This window comes from Ceratotherium simum, chromosome X (genome assembly GCF_057802395.1).
Source record: "Ceratotherium simum simum isolate JZ-2026a chromosome X, ASM5780239v1, whole genome shotgun sequence".
In the NCBI taxonomy this organism is placed as follows: Eukaryota; Metazoa; Chordata; class Mammalia; order Perissodactyla; family Rhinocerotidae; genus Ceratotherium; species Ceratotherium simum.
The window spans coordinates 55,040,140-55,058,627 of NC_141940.1; the positions used below are offsets into that span (position 1 = coordinate 55,040,140).

The following is an 18,488-nucleotide window of genomic DNA, read 5'->3' on the forward strand; positions in this document are numbered from 1 at the left end:
GGTTATTGCAAAGTTACTTTCCTTTATGGGAAGGTATGGGTCTATCAGGCGGATTATCTAACTAGTGCTGATCAGGCAATTCCTAATTGACTGTTTTAAGATTCCTTTTCTTGGAGAGTCAAAACTGTAACTGAGTTAAGACTCAGTTTGATGATGTGGGGCTTAGCATAGGCTACTCCATTTTGGGCCTATTTTTTTAACAATATAATTAATTAAAATATATAAAGCATGTAAAATCAGTTAACTCAGGGGAGACATTGGAAAATTTAGACAATAAAAGTAGATGGAAACTATGAAGTATTTAAATCCTTGGGGATCACATTATAAGATGAGTCAAGAATAGTTTAAATTTAACCAATTTTCAACATTCTTGGCTGTGTATGTATTAGTATCCTCCTTATTTTAATGAAATATAATGAGGAAAATAATGTTCAAACAAAGTAAAGATTATAATGGCTGGAAGAGTAGTAAATGGCTTAGCTGGTTCTGCCATTGGCAAAGCTCTTATACGGCATTTGGGAGGGATGGTTTGTGAGGCAAGAAAATGATGAGACTGGAATTAGAGTGAAATGTAAATAAAAGTGATTTCATTTAGTCTTTGTGCTTAGGTCTTCCTGGCTAGAGTACGCCAATGTCTCCCCAGATTTTAGTCAGTAAACATTATTTCATTATTTTCATGAATCCAATTTGCTCTGCCTGTTCTTTATGTCATTTGTTGGTGCTGTATCTGATGAAGCTCATGAACTGAGACATGATAGAACTTGTTTTTCTGGAGCATTTGCTTTTGTACAATAGTTTGACTTACTAACACTTATGGAAATTTACTGTCTTTTTTTTTTTTTAATTTATGCCTCTCCCTGCCGTCAAGAAAGTTGGAGCTCACCAAAAGGTTGGGATAAGTGTATATGGGTATCATGAACAATAATTATCAATCTGGTTATGGTACAGTATTAGTTAAGGTAATTTTAGCTGTTATAAAAAGTAAAACCCAGTTCTTGGAGGTTTAACATGATTAACTGTCATTTCTCACACTCAAAAAGTTGAAATAGAAGTGGTTGGGATGCTTAACTCCATGTAACTATTCACAGCATAAAGCTAATTGAGACTTATATCTTCAATAAGTGTTTTCCAAGTCTTCTCTGGGCATCCACTTGCAGATGGCAGGTGGGAGGGAAGAAAGAACATGAAGAAGGTACTCTAGCTCTTAAGCATTTCAGCCTGGAAATAACACACAATATCTCCATTGTCAAACTATTAGTAAGATCTGGTCAAATGGTTCCACCAAAAGGCGAGGGAATGGAAGGGTGGTGGAAAATGGAATCCTTGGCATGGTAGTTATTTCCCAATGATCGCTCTAGCCTGGGAAGGGTAAGTACAAATCTCTGTTGCACAGATTATTTTCTTTCCAGAAGAGATTTTCTTGATTATGGTAACATAGGAGCTTTTGACTGTCTTATTTTGATTTTCTGAATTTGCTTCTCTATACTTGCAAATTTTCTAGAGTGAATATTTATTACCTTATGATTCAGGTTTAACAAAATGGTATAAAAAAAAACTTCAGTATGTGAATCTCACCAAATGAACTCCCTTTATTAGCATCAACATTTTGTCCAGAAAATTGTAGTAAAGTTTTAAAAGAGATAGTGCATGTGAATGAGTTCTTTAAATAGAGTGTTGAAATGTAATATATTAATAGCATGCTCAAACATTCAAAACACAATATTCATAAAATTTAAAATTTGAAATGGCTTCAAGTTTATCTTATTCAACTCCCTTTTTTTTTTACACAGTATGAAAACCAAAACTGCTAATTACTAAAGTAATTTGTTCAAGGTCATACAAGCAATACTAACAGAACTCAATTTTGAACTCAGGTTTCTTAAATATAGTTCACTCTCCTATTGATTTAGATATCAGCTATTAAATTACTGATTTTTGGTATAGTGCAGGCCAGCAAAATTTAGTCCTACTTTGAGGAATTGATATAAGCCAGTCAAACTACCAGTGAGAGAAGTCATTTTGCCTGTTTCCAAATCTCCTTTATGCAAATATGTTGAGAAGTTTTGTAGGTAGTAATGTGTTGACATCATTATGCATGCATTTTCTTGTAATAGAAGAAAGAGAGGTGTTATGGCATTTTGAAGCAGTCATTTCCTGCCTTTCTTTGGCAGCTGATTGAGTGGTAGAAAGGAAGTCTTGGCAGGATCTGATTTTAGGATCTATAGGTGCCTGTTAAGTCATTTTGATCCAACTATGAAGTGGCACTTCTCATATACAAGGCTAACTATCTCTACTCTTCATTTGGTACTCTGGAGAAATAAAATGGAAATGATACATTTTTCTCTTTGAACTAATTGAGACTATAGTGAAGGACAATGAGCAAAAACATTTTCTTGTATACATGAAAAGACAAAGAGAGGGGAAAAAGAACCTAAAGAGTAGAGTGAGCCTAAATTATAGTGGAAACATAGAACATTTTTCCATATCTTATGTTTTTCCAGTGTCTATATGAAAATTGACAAAGTATAGGAAAAAAATAAAGCTATAATAGTAATTCACAAGATTTAAAAATTTACCCCTTAAATCAGTACCAAATTACACACTGAATGTGCCAGCAACTTAGCCCTTCCACACTAATTTCCCACCCATTACAGCTGCTTAAAAAAAACTGATCAGTAGAAAACCCCAGGAGCCACAGAGAAAGAAAAACTTATTCTTAAAGAAGACAGTTGGGCCGGCCCTGTGGCTTAGCGGTTAAGTGCGTGCTCTCTGATGCTGGCAGCCCGGTTTCGGATCCCGGGCGCACACCGACGCACCGCTTCTCCGGCCACGCTGAGGTCGCGTCCCACATACGGCAACTAGAAGGCTGTGCAACTATGACATGCAACTATCTACTGGGGCTTTGGGGCGAAAATAAATAAATAAATCTTTAAAAAAAAAAAAAAAAAAAAAAGAAGACAGTGAACTGTGCCACCCCTTAGATGTGGATTTTATTTTAGTGACTCTCATCTGCCACTGCTAAGAGCTGGTAATGTCAAAGTATATAAATCACATGTAATTTGAAATATGTACTTTTATAAAAAATAGTTTATTAATGTATCAACCTAATGTCCTGCATAGTACTTAACTATCCAAAAAATTGAAAAAATAAGTAGTTTGGAAAATATCACTGAAGTAAATATATGGAAACCCATTTTCTAATTATAGCAATAAAACAGTCACCATGTGAACTCGCTGTTAAGACACTTACCACATCTGGAGCTAAGTTTTAGATCAATAAAAGAGTTGGTTGGGACTAAATGGTCAATGAAATACTTTTTAATTCTAAAATTATATTCTGAATTTTAAAATCCACAGCCTTAATGATATTGTCAAATGACAAAAATAATACAATTTAGTAATGAGTTTGATGTCCTTTATACAAGGGAAAACAATCCATGGATTGGGGGCGAACGGTGCCTCACAAGCAGTAGAACACTATTCCTGAGGGATTTGGGGTAAGAGTGAGTTTTATAGAGCATTAGAAGAGGCGATGTGGAAACAGGGCATGATTGGCTAGGAGGTCAGTATTCTCTTATAAGGCTAGCAGGTCCTATTTTCTAGGATAAGATAAGCTAGCTAAAGCTGAGTTGGAGGATTGTGATTGGTGTGTGTTAGATTTCCTTGACAGCTGTTTCCTGTAAGGGCGGGCTTACTTAGGTTTAGAATTGTGATGTGGGTTGGGCTACTGGCCTCCATTTTGTGGGTCTCAATATATGAATTAACTTTCTCAATATCAATTATTTCCTGTCTCCTGAATATTGTGAGGAAAGCCACTATCAACTAACTTTAGAAAGAATTAACAATAAACAAAAAATTTAAAAAAATAAAAATAAAAAAAAAAGGAAAGAATTAACAGGCAAAAGGAACTAGTGAGTCTAGAAAGGCAAACACTTCTCTGGATGGGCAAATCCAGATGGGCAGCTGGTGCTCCTAAGGATTCCTGCCGAAACCAGCCTTGCCAAACATTTATTGACGATCTAGGGGTGGGAGTATAAGTTCTATAGCATCCCAGTAATGAAAATAAAAACTATTAAAGATAAATAATAGAGAGTTTTGTTTTGTTTTTTTCTGGGCTGTGAATACTGGGGGGGGAAAGCAACAGTCCAGTAGAAAGAATTAACAGTGATTCTCATTTACCACTTCTTTCCACCATTTCATGTCAGTAGTCAGCACTCAAACACAACCCCTTTCAATCCTCATTTCCTTACAGATATGTAAAAATTTGTAGAAACTGGTGTGAAGTCATAAAGCTGGTACTCATAGCTTATTCTAGGTGAATAAGGCAGAACTGAGTGTTAATTTTTAAAGAAGCTGTTACTTGTCATAAACATTTTTTTGGCTGTTGTAAATGTATGTTAGAATTATTTCACCCTAAACTGTCCATTAAAAATATTACTACATCTATGTATCTATATTTATATCTTGATTTGGTGAAGTTGAAAAATGAATTAATGATCATCCAAAACCCCTTTAATTCATATTACTCTTTAAGGCACTTCTAGAGATCCAGGGATTCACTGGGGGAACTTTTGGTACACTATAAAGTGAGAAATTTACACTCAGGTAATAATTTACAGTTGAAAATGGGCTATTCAAACTACTAGTTTGGATAGGAAATATGAGTGCACAATAAAATAGCCATAAAATGATTTGCCAAAGATTTCATATGAATACAGTATGACTTTGTAGGAGGAAGAGGAAGAATCTCCCTCTGCCCTTTTCCTTAAGGCTCTTATGGCTGGCCAAATAATTAACAAGACATGTTAGCAGGAGAAAATAATACCAAGTTTAATAACATGTATACATGGGAGAAAGCAGGGACACTGCGTTTCTCAACACAATAGCAGAAATTCTCGTCTTAAATACCATTTTCAGCCAATGACAAAGGAGGATTTTGGGGGTGGGGGGAGTCAGTTACAGGAGATTACCACTAAAGCACAGTAAACAAGAGTAAGGTTTATTATGCAGCCCCAAGGCCTCACCTTCCACATTGATAAGTCACTAGAAATGAGCTCATCCCCCTCTCTTCTCCAAACAGAGAGGGAGATACCTTTACAAATGGAGATTTCCCTTATAAATGTAAATGATTGTCTGGCAACTCCTCAACTCCTCGCAGGGTCATCCAGAGAATGTAGCCAGAGAGACAGAACTTCTGATAAGAGGGGCTTGTTGGTGCCTTTCCTATTGTAACATTTACCCTACGTTATCTTTACAGCCATCATGATAGATCTATTCCAGGAAGGAGTTACTATGTCAAATTCTTTAGGCAGTTGGTGGGGGAGGTCAAATGTCCCTAGAGAAAACAACCAAGGTAAAGAGATAGATTTCAGGGTGGCCAAATCTTGATCTCCCACAACTTTGAGGAATGCATGCTGTATTCCAATTTAAAAGACATTTTTTTTCTCTAATGTACCTTTTAATGTTCCCTTAAAAAATAAGAATTTTTAAAAAGTATGAAGCAATATTAGTTTAATTATGGTTTAATTTCTGTGAAAATACAAAAAAAAAAAATTCACAAATTCGTTAATAATACATGAGTGCCACATGATGAAGTTGATTATTAAGAATACCAAGTGACACTATTACTGGCCTTTCAAAATAATACCAAATTCCATCCTAACTATTAGAATAGATATTCTATTTATCCTTTGTTTATATTTGATATTCATTAATAACAAGGATTTATGTTTCCTTCTAAATTGTGCATTTGTCCATTGGGTAAAAGGTTAAATGTAAAGTTTTAGCTTACATTTTGGTAAATTTTAGATTAAACATGACCTAAACATTAAATAACGTATAATGTGATGAAAAAATCTGACAAGTGAACACAAAGTGAACTTAAAAAATAAGACTTCATAGCAGCAGAGTCTAAAAATGAAAATCTAATCACATTCAGGTATGACTTGAGGACTACAAAAGCTGTCTAAATGGATTTATGTGCCAAGAAAAACACATGAGGGACAATAACTGGAAAGATTGGTGCTCAAAGCTGGATAAATTATTTAAGGGTCATTCAAAAAATAAAAGACAGAGGCAACCTCTTGATAGTCATTGAAAGGGCTAATATTTTTCTATCATTGAAAGGTATGAAAATTGAGAGATCCATATTAATCCTAGGTATCTACATATTCCAAGAAGGAAGAATTTAATTTGATCACCAGTTCTAGGAATTGTATAAACTAAAAATGGATAGTAAAGATATTTAACTACATAATTTGTTAAGTTAAAAATGCATAGGGGAAGCAGTGGTTGTCTCTGCTCCTCAGGCATGTGTAGCCAAAGCTAGAACTCATATGGATCTTCTCTTCTGGTCTTGTCTGGAGATTTCTGGTTGGAGGCACAACTCTTTGGACTTTGCAATCACGTTTTCTTGTCATCAACATGAAGAGTCAAAGAAATGACAAAGTACACTTGTTACTGCTGGGTAAAATGATGGCTCCTGTTGACAGGATCCTGCATGCATTGCAACTGCAGAGTGGTACTTGGGTATAAAGGACTCAAAAGAATATGTTCACACAAACACACATATTCTTCATTCCATTAGGTGAACCCATGTGGATTTTCTTGAAAATTGTGTTTGTATTGATAGTACTCCTTTCTCTCGACACTGCCTCAAGGTCAATCAAAAGTATCAGTAAAGAGCACCTCCCTTGGAAAATTGCTGCTTCAATAGAAGATGTTAGGAAGGCAATATCAAATCAGTTTATTTCTCATACTAAAAGAGACTTGGTGGACAGAATGGAAGATAAGCATGTTCATTTTTCTCCTTTCCGTTATAATGTGTTAGGCACTGGAGTCGCAGAGGTGAGCAGTGCAGATGCAATTTCTTCCCTCAAGGAACTCACAGAACAGACATGGAAAAAATGAAATTTAGCAAACAAAAAAAGTCAAGTATAAAAAGGTGCACATCGTGGGAAACACAGGGTGCTGTGAGGGCTCACTTTAGGACATCTAGCCTAACATAGGGAGGGAGGTCAGGAAAGGATTTCTGGGCCTGAAGGACAAGGATGAATGAGCCAGGTGAAGATGAAGGGTTCGAGTTAAACATACTGTTTCCAATTCTTAACTAATTGTTTACTATTTTTAAAAATCAAAACTTACTTTTATTAAACTAATACAAGCATATACTTAAATCAAATAGTTACCTAAAGGCTTACAATGAAATACAGTACTCCCTTAACCCACCCCTCTCCACTACCAGTCCTACTCCCTTTTGGCAATCAATTTCAATCCTTTTAACTGTTTCTCCCTATGTGATCTTCCATATTTTAAAATAATATGCCTATACTGCAGTTTTTGATTCATCAGTTTTAGACATTATTGACTTCTTGTTCTGGTAGTTGAGAATTTGGCTCTCCTATAACTTTCTCACTCCCCCTCCATCTATCCTCTCAATATAATTATATTACAAAATTTTGTTTAATTTAATTGCTAGTCTTTATATTATGATTACAGTGATATGGTATGATTACGCAAACATTTACTGCTGAGCCACATGGTATTTTATGATTATGTTTCCTTTTGCTTTTTCTTTTCCTTTTTTTTTACCAGAGTTAATAACTGACTTTTTTTTCATTTGCTTAGTTTTGTATGTGCCTGTCACTAATTTTTTCCAAATACTTTGTCACACACTAATCAAGGTTTTTTCCAAACAGTTTCAAACATTCTGTCATTTTGAGTATTTTCCTAGAGGTCTTCCTTCTGATACCCTCCATCATTCTCCCCTAATCTAGACTGGTTGTTGTGTAGGTTTGCTGCTCAATTGTGCCCTGAGACTTCCTTTTTCATCATTCTGGGCATTTCTTTGGCCTCTGCCTGCGTTGAATCTCATTTCCTGTGTCCCTTTCATACTCTTTCTGGTCCCTCCTCCCTTGTTTTGGTGAAGTACTTCCAGTAGCTTTCTAAGAAAGAGTGCGTGGAAGGAACTTTTTTGAGTGTGTTCTTACCAATCTGGAAATGTCCTTTATTCTTCCCTTACACTTGTTTGATAGTTTTGCTGGATATAAAATTCTAGGATGATAATCATTTTCCCTTAGAATGCATTCCTCCAAATGACTTCTGGCATGCAGGATTTCTTTGTAGGAGACTGATGCCATTTTGATTCCTGACTCTTTTGTATTTATTTTTTCCTGGAAGCTCTTAAGATCTTCTCTTTATTCCTGACATTGTGAAATTTCACAACTATATGAAAATCAATTAATGTAATCTATCATTTCAATAGACTAAAAAAGAAAAATCACATTATCATATCAACAGATGCAGAAAAACCATTTGAAAAAAATCCAACACTTATTCATGAAAAAAGCTCTCAGTAAACTAGGAATAGAGGGGAATATGATAAAGAAAATGTACAAAACAAACTACAACTAACATTATACTTAATGGTGAGAAATTCAGTTTTCCCATTAAGATCAGATACAAGACAAGGATGTCCCCTCTCTGTACTATTTTTCAACATTGTACTGGAAGTTCTAGATAATGCAACAGACTAAAAAAGAAAATAAAAGTTATACACATTGGGAATAAAGAAATAAAATTGTTTTTGTTTGCAGATGACATAATCATCTACTTAGAAAGTCCAAAAGAATTGGTAAAAAACCTCCTAGGACTAATAAGCAATCATAGCATGGTTGCAAGATACAATGTTAATGTACAAAAGTCAATCACTTTCCTATATACCAGCAATGAACAAGTGGAATTTGAAATTAAGAAATCAATACCAGTTACATCAGCATCTGAAAAATGAAATACTTAGGTATAAATCTAACTAGATATGTGGAAGGTCTATATGAGGAATACTACAAACCTCTGATGAATAAAATCAAAACTAAATAAATGGAGAGATACTCCATGTTCATGGACAGAAAGACTCAATATTGTCAAGATGTCAGTTGTCCACAACTACATCTATAGATTCCATGCAATCCTAATTAAAATTCCAGCAAGTTATTTTATGAATATCAAGAAACTGATTCTAAAGTTTTTATGGAGAAAGTATTATATACTTTCTAAGACAGTGGATCTTAAATGTTCTCACCACACACACACAAAAATGATAATTGTGTGACATGATGGAGGTGTTAGCTAACATTATGATAGTAATCATTTGAAATATGTAAGTATCAAATCAACACATCGTACTCCTTAAACTTACACAATGTTATACATCAATTATATCTGAATAAACTTGGAAAAAAAGAAAATGTTTTATGTCATAAAACAAATCTTAACAAAGTCAAAAGAATTGAAAACATACAGAACATGTACTCTGGCCATAATATAATGAAACCAGAAAACAAAGACAGGAAAATATCCAAACACTTGGAAAATTGACAATGCATTTCTAAATAATCCATGAGTTAAAGAGTAAGTCTCAAAGAAAATTTAAAAATCTATTGAACTGAATGAAAAAGAAAATAAAATATATCAAAATTCTTGGATATACCTAAATCAGTGCTTAGAGGAAAATATATGGCAGTAAATGTTCATCATAGAAAGAAAAAAATAATTCAAACTAGTAATCTAAGCTCCAACTTCAAGAAATGGGAGAAAGAAAGACAAAACCTCAAAAAAGCAGAAGGAAATAAATAATAAAGATTAGAGCAAATATAAATGAAACTAAAACCAGAAAAAATAGAGGAAATCAAGCTAAAAACTGTACTTTAAAGGACAATAAATGAATAAACCTTTGACAAGACTGAAAAAGAAAATAAAAGACACAAATTCAAGTATCAGGAATAAAAAATGGGCTATCACTACAGACCTTGTATACATTAAAAGGATAATTATGGAATAGTGCAAAATAACAGGTCGATCTCAATTTGGAAAAAAATCAATCTCTATTGCTTGTCCTCTGTATGATTTCATTTACATAACTTTTTTAAATCCTCTTAAATTTTAAGTGTACAGTACAGTATTGTTAACTATAAGCAAAATGTTATACAGTATATCTCTAGAACTTTTTCCTTTTGCATAACTGACACTTTATACACATGGAACAGCAACTCCCCATTACTCCCTCCCCCCAGCCTTGGACAAGCATCACTCTACTCTCTGCTGCTTCGAGTTTGGCTACGTTAGATACCTTATGTGAGAGGAATCGACAAAATATTCTTGAATTGACAAAATTATAGTAATGGAGACCAGATCAGTGGTTGCTAGAGGTTAGTGTTTGGGTGGACTATGACTATTAAGGAGTAACTTGAGGTAGTTTTCTTGTGGTGGTGGAAGAGTTCTGTATTTTGATTTTCATGCTAGTTCCTCAAATCTATACATACAAAATTTCATAGAACAACACACCAGAAAAAAAAGTATGTAAAATTGGTGGTATTTTAACATGATCTGTACATGAATTAAGTATGTAGTATCTATTACCTGTCATGTTCTGGTTTTGACAATGTACTATGGTTATGTCAGTTGTTATCAGTGGGGAAATCTGGGTGAAGGGTACATGAGTTCATATTGATGTCTCCAACTCTAATCCGGTACCCCATGGCGTATTCTAGCCTTCCCACCTTACTTATCTATAATTTCCCACTCCAATGGTAAGAAACCTGACTCCAAATATCCTCCATTGACTTATCTGTTCAATTACAGTGCACATTTAGTGTGGTTTCAAAATTGTTAACCCATGAGAAGCAAATTTACCAATTTATGTACAGTGCTTATACACAATTCCTTTTTTCTTTGGTCTTCCAGTATACACTCATTTCAAAGTTACTTCTGTCAGCATTGTTTTCCTATCCTCTTCAATGAGGTATGCCACACTTTTGTAATCCAGTAAGATTCTTTCATCATGGTCTGCATTCCATCCTTTTGATTTGATTTGAATTGATTTTTTAAGTTGCATATATTAATTTAAATCTTTGTGCTATGAAGTTTTATGAGTTGTTACAAATGCATGATGTTATATATCCATCACTGCAGTATTATCTAAAATAGAATACAGGAAAAATATCCTCTACATTTCCTATTCAACCCTTACAAACACCTGGCAACTACTGATGAGATTTTTGTCTCTATAGTTTTGCCTTTTCCAGAATATCATGTAAATGGAATCAGATAGTACATAGCATTTTCAGACTGTCTTCTTTTAGTTAACATTTAGATTCATCCAAATTGTAGCATGGTTTGATACAATGTGGTTTGATTGCTATTTTATTGCTGAATAGTATTTTTTTTTCAGAATTGTGTTGTTTATTCTAGGATCTCTGCTTTACCATATAAATTATAGAATCAATTCATTAATATCTACAAAAAAAAACCTTGCTTGAATTTTGATTGGAATTGTGTTGAATCTATAAAGTTGGGAAGCATTAACAATATTAGCAATAATAATAATATTGAGTCTTTGAATCTATGAACATGTAATATCTCTCCATTTATTTAGATCTAATTTGATTTCTTCCTTCAGTTATCGATAGTTTGTAGATTTCCACATATAGATTTTGTACGTATTTTGTTAGATTATTTTGGTGCTGTTGTAAAGAGTATTGTTCATTGCTGGTATATAGAAAGTATTTAATTTTATATATTGGCCTTGTATTATGTGGCCTGGCTATACTCACTATTTCCAGGAGTTGATTTTTTGTTTTGCTTTTAGATTCTATGAGGATTTCTACATAGGCAATTACATTATCTGTAAAAGCAGATAATTTTATTTCTTTTTAAAATCTGTATGACTTGTATTTCTTTTTCTTGACTTATTGCACTAATGAGTTTTCCCTGGATTGTGTTGAATAGGAGTGGTCAAAGAGGATATTTACATCCTGTTCCAAGTCTTATGTGGAAAGTGTTGTGATTCTAACCATTAACTACTACGTTAGCTGTAGATTTTTTGTATATACGCTTAATGAGGTTAAGGAAGCTTCTTTTTATTCCTGTTTTTTTGAGAGCTACTATCATGAGTGAGTGTTGAATTTCATTGAACACTTTTTCTGGATCAATTGATATAATTGTATGATTTTTCTTATTAGTCTATTAATATGATGACTTACAAATGTTGAATCAGTGTTACATTCCTGGTATGAAGCCCACATAATCATGATGTACTATCATTTTTATATATTCCAGGATTCTATTTGCTAATATTTTTAAAGATTTTTTTTATCTTTATGACAGATATCAGTCTATATTTTTATTTTCTTATAATATCTATGAAGGGAATCAAGATATGCCACCCTAAAACATGCCAGTTTGGCATACAGATTATTTTGAGTTGAAGTCTATTGAGAATCAACAGATGCAGGAAGAGTTGTCTGCCTCTCCTTATCTACCTAAAATCAGCACATAAATTTCCCTTTATGAAGGTGCCTGCCCCTTGTACCAGGAAGCGAAGAACAACTCATCACTGGACATGGAGAGTAGACACCAAGATGAGTTTGCATAAACAGACCTTACTAAAATAGCCCTTATCTTCCATTAGTTCCCTAATATATTTCCTAATTACTTCCCCACAATCTATCATCCCTTGAAGCCTGAATCCTCTTTTCTTTGTTAAAAGGGTATAGAAGCTCCCAACTCTAACTGCTTTTTTGAGTTTCACTTTTCTATGAACTCCCATGCATATAAATATTAATAAAAATTATATGCCATTTCTCTGTAAATCTGTCTTTTGTTAGTTTAATTCGTAGGCCCCCAGGAGCTGAAACTTAAGAGAAGAGAAATTTGTTTCCTCCCCGACCACTATATATCATTCTGGTATTACAGCGATGCTGGCCAGATAAAATGAGTTAGGAAGTATCCCTCCTACTTTCTAGATGAGACTGTGTAGAATTGGTAGTAAGTTTTTTTATGAATGTTTGGTAGAATTCACCAATGAAACCATCTGAGCCTTGCATTTTCATTTTTAACTTTTAGACTACTAATTCAATCTATTTCTCCTCAAGTGAGTTTTGATGGTTTGGTTCTTTCAAGGAATTTTTCCATTTCATCGAATTATCAAATTTGGGGGCATAGTGTTGTCTGTAGTACCCCTTATTATTCTTTGAATTTCTATGGGAACAGTGGTGATGACTTTCTTTCATTCCTGATATCAGTAATTTGTGTTGTCTACAGTTTTCTTATTTAGCCTAGCTAGATATTTATCAATTTTCTTGATCTTTTCAAAAGACCAGTTCTTGGTTTTATTGATTTTTCTCTATACTCTTCTTGTTTACAATTTCATTAATTTCTTCTCCTTTTTAAAATTTTTTTCGTCTGATTGCTTTGATCTTAAATTGATATTCTTTCTTTAGTTTCCTAAGGTAGATTATTTGAGATCTTTCTTTTCTAATATTTGCATTTAATGCTATAAATTCTCCCTTAGATTATTGCTTTAGCTGCTTCACACAAATTTTGATGAGCTTTATTTTAATTTTAATGTGGTAAAAAAATTGTTTTTAATTTATTTTGAGCATTCGTCTTTGACCTTGTGTTACCTTGAACTTTCTTGTTCAATTTCCAAATCTTTAAGGATTATCAAGTTCACTTTCTATCATTCGTTAATAGTTTAATTCTTTTGTATTCTGAGAACATACATTATATGACTTAAATTTTTGTGAATTTTGATTTGTGTATTCTGTAGCCCAGAATGTGATTGATCTTGATGAAAGTTTATCATATGGCAAGAAGAATGCTTATTCTGTTGCTGTCAGATGGAATATTTTAAAAATACTGATTAGGTTAAATTGATTGTGCTGTGTAGGTCCTTTATATCTTTATGGATATAATCATTGTGGGTATAATCCATGCCTGCAATCTATCAAGTACAGAGAGATGTTGAAGTCTCCAACTGTAAAAGTGGATTTGTATATTTCTTCTTTCACTTTTATAAGTTTTCCTTCATGTATTTATTTATTGAGATATAATTAACATATAACATTATATTAATTTCAAGTGTGCAACATGATTTGACATGTGTATATATTGCAAAATGATCACCATGAGAAGTCTAGTCAACATCCATCACCACATAGTTACATATTTTTTTCCTTGTGATGAGAAGTTTTAAGATCTACTCTCTTAGCAACTTTCAAATATACAATACAGTATGATTAACTATAGTCACCATGCTGTACAGCCCCATAACTTATTTATTTTATAACAGAAGTTTGTACCTTTTGACCCCATTCACTCATTTTGCCAACCCCCACCCCCGCCTCTGGAAACCACCAATCTGTTCTCTGTATTTATGAGTATGGTGTTTTTTTTGTTTTATTTTGCTGTTTGTTTTTTAGATTCCCCATATAAGTGAGATCATATGATATTTGTTTTTCTCTGTATGACATATTTTAGTTAGCATAATGCCCTCAAGGTGTATACAGTTGTAGCAAAAGGCAGGATTTCCTTTTTTATTGGCTGAATAATATTCCGTTGTATAGATATACCACATTTTCTTTATCCATTCATCCATTGGTGGACACGTAGATTGCTTCCACGTCTTGCCTATCGTAAATAATGCTGCAATAAACACGGGTACAGATAACTTCAAGTTAGTGTTTTTGTTTCCTTTGGATACATACCCAAGAGTAGAAGTGCTGGATCATACAACAGTTCAATTTTTTGAGGAAATTCCTTACTGTTTTCCATAGTGGCTACAGCAATTAACATTCCCACCAACAATGCATAAGCGTTCCCTTTTGTCCACATCCTCACTAACATTTATTATTTCTTGTCTTTTTGATTATAGCCATTCTAACAGGTGTGAGGTGATATCTCATTGTGGTTTTGATTTTCATTTCCTTGATGATTAGTGATGTTGAGCACCTTTTCATGTACGTGTTGGCCAACTGTCTTCTTTGGAAAAATATCTGTTCAGATCCTCTGCCCATTTTTTAATCAGATTTTTTGTTCTTTTTGCCATAGAGTTGTATGAGTCCATATATATTTTAGATACTAACCCTTTATCAGATATACAATTTGCAAATATTTCATCCCATTCCATAGGTTGCCTTTTCATTTTGTTGATGGTTTTCTTTGCTGTGCAGAAGCTTTTTAGTTTGATATAGTACCATTTGTTTATTTTTTCTTTTGTTTTTTTTTTTTGCTTTGGGTGTCAAATCCAAAAAAACATCACCAAGACCAATGTCAAAGAGCTTACCACCTATGTTTCCCTCTAGGAGTTCTATGGTTTTAAGTCTTATGTTCAAGTCTTTCACCAATTTTGAGTTAATTTTATATATGGTGTAAGATAGTAGTCCAGTTTCATTCTTATTCATGTGGCTGTCCAGTTTTCCCAACACCATTTTTTGAAGAGACTGTCCTTTCCCCATTATATATTCTTTGCTCCTTTGTTGTAAGTTAATTGACCACATATGTGTGGGTTTATTTTTGGACTCTATTCTGTTCTATTGACCCATGTGTCTGTTTTTATGCTAATGCCATACTATTTTTATTACTATACTTTTGTAATATAGTTTGAAATCAGAAAGCGTGATACCTCCAGGTTTGTTCTTTTTTCTCAAGATCACTTTGGCTATTCAGGGTCTTTTATGGTTCCAAACACATTTTAATATTTTTGTTCTATTTCTGGCATTGGAATTTTGATAGGGATTGCATTGAATCTATGGATTGCTGTGGGTAGTATGGGCATTTTAACAATATTAGTTTTTCCAATCCATGAGCATGAAATATCTTTCCATTATTGAAGAAATCTTCAGTTTCTTTCCTCAGTGTCTTATAGTTTTCAGTGTAAAGGTTCTCACCTCTTTGGTTAAATTTATTCTGAGATATTTTATTCTTTTTGAAGCAATTTTAAATAGAATTGTTTTCTTAATTTTTCTTTCTGATAGTTCATTATTAATGTACCAAAACACAACTGATTTTTGTATATTTATTTTGTATCCTGAAACTTTACTGAATTTTTTATTTCGTTCTAACAATTTTTTGGTGGAGTCTTTAGGGTTTTCTATATATAATATCATGTCATCTGCAAATAGCGATAGTTTTACTTCTTCCTTTCCAATTTAGATCCCCTCCTTTTTTTTTCTTGTCTAATTGCTCTGGCTAGGACTTTCAATATTATTTGAATAAAAGTGGTGAGAGTGGGCATCCTTGTCTTGTTCCTGACCCTCAAGGAAAATCTTTCAGCTTTTCACAAATGAGTATTATGTTAGCTCTGGTCTTGTTATACATGTTTTTTTAATTTTTTTAATTTTTTGCACATGAAGTATAGTTTATTAGTTGTCACCACTAGAGAGCAAGCAGACAGACAGAGTAAAAAGATAAGTTAAAAAGTGAGTATGGAGAGGTGCAGGCTATAACCACCATACTTGGCTTGGGCTTTAAGGGGGTAGGAGGGGAAGGGTAGCACTGGGAGGCACTGTTCAGTGGCCCAAATCTGCCTCTCAGGCCAGACTCCCTCTCCACTCCAGTTCATCTAAAGGGGACAGCATCCAGTCCCTAGAAGCTGTCAGAGACCTTCCTGCCTTTTCCCCTTTGCTGCTTTTGGCAACTAAAAGGCAGGTGCTCTCTTCTTGCCAAGAGTGCACCCCAGGGCTCCCTCAGGCTGTCTGTGGCTGACCTACATATAAGCCTAGGTGCTGAATGCAGCTGCTGCAGCCAGACCCCTCCCTTCTTAGCAGGAGCCAGATGGCCTGAGGTGTTAAGGGGATGCAGTTAGGGTTGGGGGCTCCAGAACCACAAATTAGAATCAGGGCTGGGGGTAGGGACAGGATCATTCAGCCTCTGGGGTCCTCTCATTGCTGCATGACTGAAGGCAAGGACAGAATGGGACTCGTCTCCCCACCCTGAGCAGCTGGGTCACCAACAGAAAAGATAAGTGGCAGGGTTGCACCCATTCTCTCCTGCCCAGGCCGGAATGGGCAGGGGCCTCGAGGGAGCCTGCTTAACTGAGTAGTTCCAAGTAGGTGACAGGGACCTTGCCCTTCTTGTTGCCTCTTTTGTCAATGAGCCAGTCAGGGTCCATGCCAAGCATTCTGTAGATGGTGTCAAGCTTATCAGCAAGCAGGGTCAGCTCACTGCTGTCCACTGCCTTGTAATCATAGAGTACATGGTCTTTTGGGTTCTGCTGGCTGGTAGGGCCAGGCCTTCTAGGTTCTGCTGAGACAGAGCCACCTTCTTAGGCAGAGGGCGGCCTCCACCAAAGAGGCCAGGCCAACCACAGAGGGCACCACAGGCATAGGGGCTGTGGTGGTGGTGGTGGTGGTGGTGAGGTGCTGCTTAGGGGCAAGGAGGTGGGTTCTGTTGTGCCCATGAAGGTGCCTAGAAATCTGTCCAGCTGTTTCTGTAAGTCCAGCATGTAGCAGTAGCACTGCACATAGTAAGTTGTCTGAGACGCTAGGAACTCATAGAGTCAGTGAAGATGCTTCATGTGCATGCTGCTGATTCCCTCCAGCAAGAGACTTGTCACTTCTGCCTGCTGGTCAAACTCTTTCGGGGCCATTTGGAGCTCCTGCTCAGTCTTGTCCACCTCATCATTCCAAAGTGCAGAAGTGCTGCTGGAGAGAATTTAATTACAAGGTCTAGTCTCCTGAAATTCAAGCACCACTGTGGCTTTGGCTTCTGCTGCCTTGGCCTTCTTCAGCAGCACTTTGCAGGCATTCAAGTCCAGACACAGGTTTTGGAGGAGCCACCTCTCCTTGGAAATCATCTTCCAGCACCCTTCTGGGAAATTGTACCAGGACAGTGAGGAAGTTGATGGAGGCTATGTGGATAAAATCCTCTGCAGCTTCCAGGCGCTTTTCAGCTTCTGCCACCTTGATCATAGGGATCAGTGGGCCCCAGCTCACTGGCCATGTACTGAGCCAGCAGTTCCCCATTGGCACACACAGAGCAGACCCACAAAGGCACCTTCCTCCCTAGTTTCTCATATGGGAACTCCTCGACTCCAGGCACTGGGGTTGGGCTGCAGCAGCACTCTGAAGCAGCACCTCTGACTGCCTCAAGATTTTCTCCATCCTGTTCTTGGTGCTGTCCTCCGGAGCTAGAAAGTTTTCAAAGTGGGCATCAAACTTGGTCTTCTCAGCCTGGCTGAATTTCTCCTCTGTGAAAAGCATGGCCTGGGTGAGGAAGATGCCCGCGTCTGATGCCAGTTTCTCCCTGTTGAAGTCCATGCCGACTTTAAAAGTAGATTTGTATATTTCTTCTTTCACTTTGATAAGTTTTTGCTTCATGTATTTTGATACTTCTTTAATAGATACATACATGTTTAGAATTTTTATGTCTTCTTGGGTAAATGATTCCTTCATCAATATATAATATTTTCCTTTTCCTTAATAATTTTCCTTTATGTGAAGTCTGCTTTTTCTAAAATAAATACAGCTATTCCAGTTTTGTTACTTTTTTTTTCTAAATTAGTATTAGCATGGAATATCTTTCTTCATATCGTTACTTTAAACCTAATTCTGTATATTTAAAATGAGTCTCTGGTAGATAACAAAAAGTTGAGTGGTTTTTTTTTTTTTATTTTATCCACTCTAACAATCTGTCTTTTAACTGGTAATGTT

General features: G+C 35.2%; 1 pseudogene; it reads right to left on the reverse strand.

Annotated features, from left to right (window-relative positions):
- Window positions 1–16,867: 16,867 nt before the first annotated feature.
- Window positions 16,868–18,095, reverse strand: LOC101392113 (endophilin-B2-like; annotated as a pseudogene).
- Window positions 18,096–18,488: the final 393 nt, after the last annotated feature.